The following is an 11,300-nucleotide window of genomic DNA, read 5'->3' on the forward strand; positions in this document are numbered from 1 at the left end:
ATAAAAGGCTTTCATATTTCATCAGGCTAGTCTATCAAGGGATTACGTATTATGGCTACTATTATTTTTATGTATGTCAATTTTCTTTTATTACGTTTATATATTTCCGCATGGGAGGTCCATGAAAAATTTAATTTTTGGGTTTGAAAAACCCAACCATTCAAAGTACCATACTTTTCGCTATGGATGTGGGGCTTATATAATTATAATTGTTAGGTGGACGCTGCTATTAACAAATGTGTCCACATGAAAAAAAAAAAAATTTTGTTTCGTTTTTTAAAGCTGCAGTTTGTGATTTGACCACTAGATAGAGCCATGGATTCTTGGAAAAGGTAGAGAAGGGTGAAGTCCTTAACTCTTACCCAAAAAGGCCAGTGAGATATAGAGTTAAATTTAAAAGTACTGGGCCAGTGACACTATTTATTCATTTATGTATTTTTATTTCTTATTTTTTGGCTCTGTACTCCAACACATTGGCTTCGTAATAAAACAATGAATAAAAGGTTAATGATGAAGTGACTGCTTAAAACAGCAACAGAATGAATTCTGAAGCATACAGAAACATGTTTTCTGCTCAGATCCAGCCAAATGCTTCAAAACTTCAAAACTCATTGGTCAGCATTTTCAGCAGGACAATGACCCGGACATATTGCTAAGCAACCATGGAGTTTTCCAGGGCCAAAAAGTAGAGTGTTCTTGACTGGCAAAGTCAATCACCAGACAAAACATAGGGGCGACATAGCTCAGGAGGTAAGACCGATTGTCTGGCAGTCGGAGGGTTGCTGGTTCAAACCCCGCCCTGGGCATGTCGAAGTGTCCTTGAGCAAGACACCTAACCCCTAACTGCTCTGGCGAATGAGAGGCATCAATTGTAAAGCGCTTTGGATAAAAGCGCTATATAAATGCAGTCCATTTACCATTTACCATTTACAAAACACCCCAGAAACAAACAGGAAATGAAGATGGCTGCAGTACAGGCCTAGCAGAGCATCACCAGGCAAGGTACTCAGCCTCTGGTGATTTCAATGGGTCGCAGACTCCAGTCATCAAATGCAAACCTGGTATTAAATATTGTGACTATTTCAGATTATGTTAATTTGTCCATTTACTTTTGCTCCCTTAAAGTTAGAGAATGAATTAGGGGCTTGAACCTACCTGAAGGAGGTAGGGGGTTCAAAATCTTCACATAAACTAATTCATTCTAGTAGTAAATTTATTTTAGATTCATATTTTTGATGGAATATTTGTTCATGCATGTATTAATTGTGCATGAAATTGGATGTAAACAGCAAAATTTTCAATTCTGATACCCAATTTAATGAGTGCTGTGGCATATTGTTATACAAACAAGACATTTTTTTTTTCAGATTTTACTCCTTACAGCCTTTTCCCCATACCGTATCAATTTTTTTCACATTATTGTATGTGGTACTAGAGCTAGTTTCGCCACCCCTCGAGCCCTACACTGTAGAAGTGAAATCACGTTGCCATGTAACAAGAACTCCAGAAATAGCACAAGTATCAGCCGGTGGTTGTGAAACCATGGCACTCCAGGTGTCTATTGTGCAAACTTCTCATGGCCTCAGCAGTGAGAGATAGCAGAGAACAGAGCAGAGCTTCAGTCCTCAAAGGACAAACCATTTGAGCAAGCAGTGGTCTATGCACAGCCATGAAAAGGAAAACCGTTATATCTCCTGCACCGCATTCATTTGGCGAACAGAAATGTCACATTTTAGACCAAGAATTCAGAGAATAAACTGATAGCAGGAATACTGTGCACAAAAACACAGGAACATTTAGTACTTTTGTGATATAATATTGAAAGCAAAATTCTTGGACGATTGGAAGACCATGGTTTTTTAAATTAAACATTGAAAAAAGTGTAAACATTCATGTCTCAGCGAAAATACATTTTTCATCATTTAACTCATCAAGGAGGAGAATATCAATTGAAGAGATGTTATTTTGCTAAGTAATAGAAAAAGTGCATGATCTAGCTTTGTCCACTAGATGGCATTTATGCACAGCCTAAACATTGACAAATATCCTCTCTTTCAGCTCCCCCAAGTTGATGCTGACTGCGTATTTCAGATTCACCGAGACAAATGAGCACAAAAACAAAACTACTTGCTCTGTTTGAGGTTGTAAGGCCTGTGTTTGTACAACTATTGCTGCATAGCTGCATGGCTGTCACGCTGTTTGGAACAGGAAGACGAGGAGGCGTGTGGAATTTGTTTGCGTGTTTAAATAGCAGTAAACAGAACCCGGTGAGTCAGCAGTGGGAAAAGACTGCACAGAGCTCCCATCTTCACTGTAACATTACCCTCGGGTGTTTACAAGCAGATTCTATCTCTCTATCCCGCACATGCACAATACTCTCTCACACAGTTCCTCATCCTCTCATGCGAAATGTTTTCGTCGCACACAAGCAAGCATGCGCGCACATTCCTACGCACATGCTCACACACACAAACACGCTCAGGTACAGGGGAGCTCTCATAAACGTTAATTGCCAGGAGGCTCCGGCAGCTCGTTATGAGAAGCGTACTGGAACTGGGATGAACTCACGGCAGGTCAAGTGCAGCTATTTCGAGACTAATTGCCGCAATCTGCCTGGAAAACATGAGTTTATCAAGCGAACTGCCACAGAGATAAGCTTCCAAAAAAGATCGGAGTCTATTTTGGTCTCTGTTTAGAGTTATTTTTTGAACTCTTTTTCCCCCCAGTCCAAATCCTGTCCTCCCTTCCTTTATATAGCACAGACATTGCAGTTGTCGAGAAGAAAAATGCCTTTATCAGCACATGATGTGGTCTGGCAGACTACACACTGCATTGTCCTGAGCAGATCCTGCTCCCACATATGCTCTGTGTTGTAGTTTGGCAGGATAATCTCTGGACTGTTTAATCTGATTGGGAATAGCTGCAGAATGCCTGTGTGGGATGCTTGTTTCTGCGATATAATCCCTCAAATCTGACTATGTCATCATGAAAATTAAGAAGCTCGGTGGTCCGAATTCTTTGTATTTTTATTTGTTTAACCTTTATCTAACCAGGCAGGTCGCTTAAGAACAAATTCTTATTTACATGGAAGGCCTGACAAAATGACTGATATGTTCTCACATTCGTTCTGACTTGTAACCAAACCAAAATATCATCACCATACAACCGAAAGTGAAAACATACGGATTAGGATTTGACCTCTAACGGGCAATCGCGGGGATTTCCTAACATCACACGAGACACCGAGCGGGGTTTTCCCGCTGCGGTGCGATGGGCCTCGGAGGGCATTTTCAAATGGAGGAGACGGACCCGTCGTCCCCCGAGCTTCACACAAAAGACAGGCGAAGATGGGGACACAGGACCGAGGGAGAGGGTGGCGAAGAGCGCACCAAAACGTCACGCAACGGTCGCGCGCGTCACCTGTCGCCGAGCGTGGCTTGGCCTCGGCTAGCTGACAGCAGAGCAGCTTAAAGGCTTTGGGTGCCAGCGTGCCGCGCTAAGCCCGCGTGCCTCGCCGGTGATCTCGCCCCTGTGCTCTGACATGACCCCGCTGCCTTAAGCCGAACCGGATCCAAACCGGTTCTGTGATGGACGGGAACAAAGAGGCGATAAATGCTCACAGATTCAGCGAGGTCCGGTCAGTGGGTTTCTCAGAAGTGCAGTACACCACCTTAGATCTCCCTGAGTCCACGTTCCATGACAGAATATTTATTTGGAATAAGCAGTTCAGACCATATGTTTACTCATTTTTAGTTCCACAAGTGCATGTTTTTTAGTGACTCAAACACACAGCTGTCCTGAGGTTTGGCTCGGTTATCTGCCTGAAGTGAGAATCCATACCCTCAACTTTGCTTGTTTTTGTTTTTTTCTTTTCTTCTTCTTATCGTGTTTAGTTCAAAAGGGCATGTTTGCTTCCTTGTCATTCACGCTCTTGGATTAGTGTCAGCTTCATCCCTTGCTTCCATCGAATGCAGGTCCACAAACGTGCATGTGTTTATTTTCATACTCGTCTTTCCGCATGTGAAATGGAAATCAGATTAGGCAGGGCTTAAGCAAGCCGATATAGGGCACAAGGGAAAGTTAATGTGTCCCTGTGTAGTCGCTCCATCACTACAACCACTGTCAAAACCTCTGTGTAGAGGCAACCATGATATATATATACAGTATATATATATATATATAATTTTTTTACTATTCTTTTGTTCACACTTGGTCTCCTCATCTTCAGGAAACTGCATGGTGAAAATATAGGATAGGATAGTATCCTGGAGCAGAAAATTTAGTCAATCAAAGCCCAGGGATTAGCATGCACTACAGTAACACTGTTCCGGAGGGCACAGACAGGTAGTCATACTCTTACCATGAGGCTGCAGCAGCCTGCCAGAAAATCCGCCCGATTCCGCAGAACAGGCTGAGTCAGAGGGTAGAGCCGGACCCGGAAGTGCGCTGTCTCCTGCCAGAAAGAAAGTTTGACGCTAACAGAGAAGGAGTTGCGTGAGCAGCGTGATTCTAACAGAGGGGAATGCATTTGATGGACCGCGGAGGAGTCGAGAGATCAGTCACTCTCTCCTCTCCTTTCCATTTCCAGTGCGTAAACATCACATCATCACATTAATTATTTCATGAAACGTTGCGCAGAACTCAGACCCTGAGACGCAAACTAAGGGGGAGAAAACTGCCCGACTGTTTCTGTGGAGTAAGTATCTCATGTGTGGCTACAGAAGCTGGAAAGTGGCACTGCGATGTATTTTTATGTTCATGCACATCATATTCTGTGCTTTTTTCTGGATATTTTTTCATGATTATAAAATTATATCTTTGAATTATTACACTTGGTTTATTTTCTAGTATATATATATATACACACAACATGTCCACCATTTCATTTTAGTTTTTCATGTTGGTATTCCTTCTCTTCCATGTTCTCATTTTTCCACTGCATGGATTGGTCAGAGTGCCACAGGAGTTGTTTGGAAGACATTGCATGATAAGGCACTTTACAGTTTGGGTGCGCTGCCACTAATGGGTATGTGTCCGGCTGGATTTATGTCTAATCACTAGAGAGATCTGACCATGAGCTGACGGCTGCCGACTGCTTTCCTTATGTTGCAGAAACAGCAAACATTTCTCTGAGCTGCAGATATTCCCTTGCAGATGAAGGTGTTCTCCACTAGTCACCTAGTACACAGACACACACAAAAAAAGCCTACCATTGGGGATTTGTTAGGGCTTTTTCACCAAGTCACCAACATTCACTGATGCCTAATAAGGCCTCTTGTGTCTGCCTAAAAAAAAAGAGCAGTCTCCCGATACCTGTGGATAGGGAAGACAGCAACAAACTACACAGAATGCGTAAAGCATATGCTGTATTGTTAGCAAAAGAAGGCGTTGCACAGTGATTTACTGCTTCTGTTGGAGAAACAAAGGCGCACTGCAGGCATGTGCATCGATTGAAGCGGACGGACGAGAAAGACTAAGCAAACATCTACGCTTGCGTACGGCGCGTTGGCATGCGGCCTGACGTCGGCGGGGCCCGATATGAATCAAACCGCTGAGCAATAGAGGCCTATCTGCGGAAGTCCTTTATCAACTTCCTTTCTGCGCTGACGCAGGAGGTGTAAATCTGCCGAAGGAAATTAGCTGCTGAGCGAGGAGCGGTTTCTGAGCAACAATAAACCCCTGTGCTCTGTGACACCACTTACGGGCAGGTCCTCGGGACTGGAATGATGTGGAATCGAGGCGTGGAATGCGAGGCGTGAGTGATTGTTGTACGGAATGAATGTTGGGGTTTTTTTAATTGGTTAAAAACACATTCCATTACAACCTGTAAATCCATACCATCCCCACTGTTGCTAAACGTTTCTACTGCTACACAACTCTCCAACTTTTCTTAAGTTTATTTTCTGTTGCATCACCTGCCAATTTATACCGAACTGGGCCAATTCAGCTCTCACAGCCTCGACTTGAGGCTGGCATTACATGATTCTGGTATGGAAACATGTATAAAATCATGGCTATCGTACATAAATCACTGCACCAGGCTCTACGGTAAAGGTACAAGGGTAACCAGAGAAACACACCACATCGCATGTGCCTTTATGTGGACTTTTCATTGTCCTGCAAAAACAAAAATAATGTCATGCCCATTATCAAAATATTAATAAAGTTTAATTTAAAAAAATAAGTTACCTATCTTTTACCAGAAATTAGCATCAAAGGACAACAGAGCAGCGTTAACAGTGCAAAGTCATGATACAACACACAACTAGGGCAAGTCGATATGTGCAGGTCTTTCCCCGGGCATTTCTGGAAAGTTTTCTCAATACTTTTAATGGTAATGTGTCAGAAGATCTAGCAGCAATTAAGGCAAGGTGTCCTTATGTCCCGCGGGAAAGACGTGGCACTCGTCCAACCACAGTCCAGAGTCCAGGTTTTACCTCAAGACAAGCTGTACCTAATGCTCTCCCCCAGCTTACCTGTACGGAGAGAGGGAATCTCTACCTGCATTGCCAGCCCTACGGGCCTTTAATGAGGGAGCTACTGAAAGGGTCTGTCTATTTTCACTGTGCACAACAGTGGGTCTTTCAACTCCTCAGCCCCGGAAACCTCAAGTGAACCTTGAAATGCCCTAATATGGTATAAAGAAACCATTAGCTCATTCCTTCGATCCTCATACTGTCCAAGGGTCGTGCTTGGTTGTCACCAGTGTGTAAGAATGTTGCATTATCCTCGCATGTATTTCATAAACTACTTAGCTCTGCCCATCACTGTCCAGTATACAAAACACCATTACCGCCAATAACATCTGCAGGGAGCAAATCATGACAGAAACCAGAGCTGTGGAAGCAGATTCTGTTGTCGAGCGGTATCCCTGACGTTTGTGGAAAAGACTGTCTGGGCCTCACATAGTTGTGAGATGCGACCACTTCCTTTTTCATGGGCCGCGGGTGACGCAGAAGAGAGGGAAACAGCTGTATAGTGGCGGCAGGCGCCGCATATCTGTGTTATTGCAGCAGCAGCGTTTGCTGCACGGCCCCCTGGGATTGCAGTGGCACACATCATCCACCGCTAGCACTGGATGCCACATTCCTCTCAGAATTCCAGCTGAGAACAATAACACAGATCTGCACTGATGTGTAGCCCGGTGTGTGGGGCACTTGATTATCCCCCTGATTATCCATTCAATTTCAATTCTATTTTATTTGCATAGCGCTTTTTATGGAGAACTGTCACAAAAACACTTTGTAGACACAGAGTAGCAAGGCAAGAGACAGAGCAAAACCCCCAAATTCGTTTTAACACCCCATACAATCGATTCCTTAAAAGCAATCGCCCAGCTTGAGGTCTATTTGTTACACAACAAAATAAACCAATAAGACCAGAAGGGGACTCTACTGACAATGGCTATTTATAGGCGCACCGCCTGCCATTGTCCCTGGTCGGCTGCACCTGTGGTCTGAGGAGGGAGGAAGAGAGCAGGACGATGGAGCACCGGAGAGAACAATGGCAGGGCCCGCGCCGCGGGGCCAGAGCGAGACAGTCAGTCTGCGCGGCGCAAACGGACGCCCAGCCCGGGGGAACCCCAGCGCCACACAGGAAGAGGATTCTCTGGGCCGCGCCGCACAGGACAGACGGCCAGAACAATGGAGGGCCCCTCCGCTCTGGCAGTCCTGAACTTGACACCGCCGCTGGGGACCAAACACACGCAGCCGAGAAAGAACAACCGAAAGAACAGCCAGTCCAGGGGGCCGTTGGGGGGGGGTGGGGTGATGGGGGGATGGGGGGCTGGGGCGGCAGTGGGGGGTCAGGCCGCGAGGACAGGTCACCGTGGCATCGCTCCAGAAGCGCTGACAGGCTATCGCCATTCAGTCCGGAGAAACAGGAAGTGGACGATACTTTAGCTGTCAGAGTCCGGGCGGCAATGCGGGCCGCTGCGTCTGCGTCTGTCCGCAGACACAGCCGACTGTCGCCGCTAGCTCTTCAACGCCCTGTCTGCTAGCTCGCATTTCGAGGGAAAGCCTGTTCCTTTGCGTCATCCCCGCACGCTTTTTTCCCACATCGCTGTCATTAAGGCCATTCCGATCGGATTTTATTACAGCTGTAACATCCCGGGATGTTTGCCTTTTGGAAGGGAGGCGAGCGCTGACGTGTCACTGCCCTTTCCCTGTCCGGGTCGCCCGAGGTGCGGGCGTCAGATCAAAACAAGAGGGCCCTGACGCAACGCGCGAACGCGTTAGCGAAAGGCTAGCGCGAATGATTTACGCCAACAGCGCCATCCGCACAATACGCACATTCATCCAAGAACAACAGACAGAGGCCCTCTGAAGAGGCCTGAATATATTTCCGCTGGAAGTGGCATATGCCAGTGATTAACAGCAAAACAATGTACTTTATGTCAGGAATTTATCTCTGGGGGGGTTCAATAACCTCCATTTTTGCTTTCCTTTTTTTAATTTTTGTTTTGCTTCAAATGAAAGAAGTATGGCTCGCAATGGCGGTGTCCCTGACTTACTGTCCCTGTGTCCCTGACTGCCCGACCAGCCAGCTGAGAGAAAGCTGGCTGCAGTGACATTACTTCACAACAGGAGGACATATTGGAGGGACAGGAAGCAGAGCGGTCGCCGCCACGTTGAACAGAATGTTCAGTTCTCGATTTTATTTCCCTTATAAGAATCTCTGTTGAGAGTTTAGAGGGGTTGCCAGACTTTCTGGAATGCCGTGTGTTCGGCCCGCAAGAAAAGCGTGACTGAAGTCGCCTTCTCATCTTGTCCTAGTCCTTCCTGTTGGAGGCCCTCGTTCCTGCTTGCCCTGACCTCTCTGTGAGGAGGCCAGGCGCTGGCGGCCGGCTGCTCTTGACACCGCCATAAAGGAGCGCTGCCGCGGAAACGGGGGAGTCAGCAATCGAGCGCCGCCTCAAAACCGAGCCCTTCAAACGCAGCGCGCTCGCGGAAGGCCGAAAGCCTGAATCAGCACAGCAGGAGAGAGCCGTCGAGCTTTCGTGCGCTAACATGTTGGACAAGACACGAAGGCAGCATATGCGACAACACACTGGGGAGTCATTTGCATGCTGGGTCTGATCATTGCATTGATTAACCAAGTTAAATAATTTCTTATTTATTTGTGCTAATAATTCTTCTGTATTTTGCACATAAGACATTAATAAATCAATAATTTATTTGATGCACACATTATTTTTTGCATATTAACAATGTGTTTTTTATACATATTCTATTGCATAACCGAGTGGTAAATCTGTTTCCAACTTGTAAGTAATGTCCTAGAGTTCTATCAGAGAAGATTATGTGACTTTTTTAATTTTTTCTTGAATAGATGACAAATACATCAGTCAACATGAAAGATTATAAAGGACAGTGAGTTTCACTCCGTTCCCAAAAGAACAATCATTTACTTCTGTGAAGTAAATATGACATCCAACAAGCAGACAGATAATGGTTTCTGGGAACTGTTCGTGCAGCAGTGTGGACACATTTTTAGAATATTGTTATTCCACAGTGCATCTGTTGGGTTTACAGTAAGCTACTTTGAGAAGAATAAAACAGCTCCATGATTTGTAACTATTATGGTTCATGCATTTTCAGGAAAGAAACACTCTACTCCCTGGAGTGTTTGCTTAAATTAGAGAAGGCCTTTATTCAGTTGACTGTAAATCCATTGCTGGTGTTTTGGAAAAAATAAGATATTTGCCAGTGGGGGGGGGGAGGTGGGACCCATCATGAGGCCCCACCAGTGGTTTAGCAGGTTAGATAATCAAAAAAGCTGACATTGTATTCAACATTCATTTTCAATTCCTCTTTTGGCCTCTTCTGAAAACCAGTTCGTACTGGAACAAGTATCTCTTCCTGTCGCTATGGCGATATCCCTAACACAGAGAATGGCGACTCTGCTGCCACACTGTCTGCTGACTTCAAAGCAGCCAACACTATCCACTGTGAAGGACAGGAAGAGGGTGGGAGAGGACAGGCCCGGGCTGAGCATATCAGACAACGGAGAAGACAGCCAACACAATTGAATCCAAAAATATTTTTGCTCGCTGTTCCTAAACAATGAGATGGTTATATAGGCACAGAAGTTAATAAATGTTCTGCCCAGTGAATAGAACAGAAAGGAATAAAGCACAAAGGACCAATAAAGTTATTTTCTATGTCCTATGAAGTGAAATTTTCCTCTTTAATATTGTTTAAAAGCAGATTTTATATAACGCTTTTTGAGACTGTAATTTCATTCCAAATCACCAATCTCTTTTTTGTGGTTATAAAACTACAGTGGGAAGAGAGGGTGTTTGAGCTCACAAGCCTGATTAGCAGTCTGTGTGGCTGTTTGTGATGTGGCCTGTGGGGTTGCGTGTATGTGTGTGTGTGTGTGTGTGTGTGTGTAGTGTGTGCGTTTATGTTTTCATTTGGGTATTATGTGAGGTGTAATGGTTTTCTTGAGCGCAATGGCCTTTGTTCTCACCAGGGAGATACACACCTGAGAATTCCCCTGCTGCAGGATTGGGGCGGGGTTTCCTTTGTCTGGAGCACACACTGGGGGCAGGTACACAGTAGGAATCAGGTGGCATGTCTCAGGCTAACATCACCTAGAACTGGTTTGAGCTGGTAGCAGCCTATCAAAGCAACGTGATAAGACACTGACTGGTCTTTCACCTTGTGCGCTAATCGTACACATGGCAGCAGGCGGATGGAATGCCGATGGAACTCTTTCAACGTCCTAACAGCTGAGTCCAATAAAATGTTATTGTGAGTGGTTATAAATGGAGTGAAGTCTTGTTTTTATATAGAGTACTAAGTCATTACAGGCAATGGAGACAAAGGGCATCCTTAACAGTATTCTGGACGAATGCAGATAGTACATTGCTTCTTTAGACCTTCATTATTTTTAAACAAAGCTAGGATTTATCCCTTTAAAAAGCTTTAAAATATATATATTTTAACATTACTCAATTGTATACACTCTAAGTCTCCTTGGTAGAATTATCTGCGTGTGGGGGTGGGGTGTCGTACACCTTCCTCAAACAAAGCTGAGCTGCCAGTTTCATCCTCCAAACCGGTTTGCACCGGCTGGATAAGCGGCAGAGCAGGGAAACACGATGAAGGTGAATGACCGCGAGCTGTCTGAAAGACAATATCCCCCTCGCATGCCCTTATTTCTAATTGGAATAAAGAAAAAAAAGCTCCCTTGACCATAAATCTATTATTCCATGTGTGATGGACCTAATCCTAAAACATATTAAATAATCCTATTAGATGTGCTCCCTCATCATTAATTTATGTGAATGTCAT

The sequence above is a fragment of the Anguilla rostrata genome, chromosome 8 (genome assembly GCF_018555375.3).
Source record: "Anguilla rostrata isolate EN2019 chromosome 8, ASM1855537v3, whole genome shotgun sequence".
Lineage (NCBI taxonomy): Eukaryota > Metazoa > Chordata > Actinopteri > Anguilliformes > Anguillidae > Anguilla > Anguilla rostrata.